The following is a 2,015-nucleotide window of genomic DNA, read 5'->3' on the forward strand; positions in this document are numbered from 1 at the left end:
TGTGTGTGTGTGTGTGTGTGTGTGTGTGTGTGTGTGTGTGTGTGTGTGTGTTATGTGTGTGTGTGTGTGTGTGTGGTGTAGTATGTGTGTGTGTGCGTGTGTTTGTGTATGTGGTTAGTGGGTTAGTGTGTGTTTTTTGTTTGTATAATACATGCATGTGTATTTGTGTTTTCGCTAGGGTTTTTGCTTTACTATTGTCCAGATGTTCTTTTTTGGGTTTCAAGGAGGAGGGATTTAATGCGACATCACTCTGTCTGTCTGTCTGTCTGTCTGTCTGTCACTACTTCTTCGTCAACCCCTTTCACTCCTAGCCTGCTCTCACTCCCACCCTCTTTCTGCTTGGTTATAACACAGACTTTGTAAAAAACAAACAACCCCATAAAATCAAATTCCACTAATGCACACGGATGGAAACGGCTGGGCATTGCCTCGAGCAGTTTATTTTCGTTTTCTTTCCGTTTCTCTTTTGTTCCTATTATTTGAAGTGTCTGTCTCCTGAACCAGGGAGTCACTGACAGCTCTGGCGGTCTGTCACTCATCCTGGGAAGTACAGTGAAGCACTTTTCCACCGGTAGCTTAAAAACCGTTATTTGTTTGTTTTTTCGTTAACCTTAAGTGAACGAGTTTTGTGTCCAGTACTTGTTTTTATACTAATGGTTTTTCTTCTATTGTTTCTTTCTAATCTCACGCCTGAAAATTTATGTCCGATATTGAAGCTTAGTATTAATTATCCACTCCATTTGGCGGGAATCTTTCAAGTAAAAACTGCCGATTAAGGTTTTTAGATCATGCTAAACACTCACCATAGTGGTCTTGAAATTGAAGCTCAAGTTAATTCAATGGTTGTTGATTTATCTTGGGCGGGGAGGGAGGCGGTAGAGCAGGCAGGAAAAAGTTAAAGGAGAATCATCAAATGTAACAAACAAACAATTACAATCTTATTTCTCATATTTCTTGATATTGAACTATCAAGGCATAGAGACATCTGAATACAGAAATTCCCATAGTCATTTCATGTCTGATATAACTACCACAATTATGGCACCCGAAAAAAGGACATAGAAGATATTATAATGAAAAAAATAGTTTGCGTGTTCCTTTTCCTCTAAGACCACAGTCACCAACGACTGGAAACATACCAATATCTTTGGTGTAGCAGTCAGGCACCTCGCCATCACACGCAGAAGACCCGAGTTCAATTCCCATTTGGGGACAATTCTTATTTTGTATCTTGGTTTTGCTACTGGGACGATGTGTCCCTTACAGCCCGGGAAGCACTGATAGGTGGGGTCGAAGCCTGCTTCCTAAATGATCTACGTTGTGCTGATGGAGGCGTAAAGCAACCTAAATAAAAAAAGAATAAAAAACAATAACAACAACAAAACCCCCCAAACCCACAACAAAACAGCAACAAGAAACAAACAAAACAAATACCAAACAAAACCGGAGGCACAAAAAGTATGGTTTGGTGATATACAGAACACACACAAAACGATAAATTGCCTGCCCTAGAAACATAAAATTCCGATTACTATTCTTTTATAGACCGTAAATACTGCCTTTTAATATCAACGGAAAACAGTTCCATGTGAGCTCCTTGTAATGCCCACAACTGTCTCCATTTGACGCAAGATTTCCGCCCTCAGGGAATCCCCTTGTTGATGTTCCAGTCTCCAGTAATCCGTGCTATGCTGAATTTGTTACAACTCTCTTCTGTTTTGGCCCCACTTGTACAGAAACCAGTTTCATCTAGATTAGTACGAAGAACGTAATATTACGGTGGGTTTTGAAAAACACGCACAAACGCACAGCAAGTCCTTCCTCCCTCCCCCCTCTCTCTCTTTCTCTCTCTCTCTTTCTCTCTTACTCTCTCTCTCTCTCTCTCTCTCTCTCTCTCTCTCTCTCTCTCTCTTCCCCCTCTGTCTGTCGGACTGTCTGTCTGTCTCTCTCTCTCTTTCTCGCTTTTTTTCTCCCTTTCGTGCGCTTCTGTCTGTCTGTCTGTCTGTCTGTCTGTC

The sequence above is a fragment of the Aplysia californica genome, unplaced genomic scaffold (assembly GCF_000002075.1).
Source record: "Aplysia californica isolate F4 #8 unplaced genomic scaffold, AplCal3.0 scaffold00006, whole genome shotgun sequence".
In the NCBI taxonomy this organism is placed as follows: domain Eukaryota; kingdom Metazoa; phylum Mollusca; class Gastropoda; order Aplysiida; family Aplysiidae; genus Aplysia; species Aplysia californica.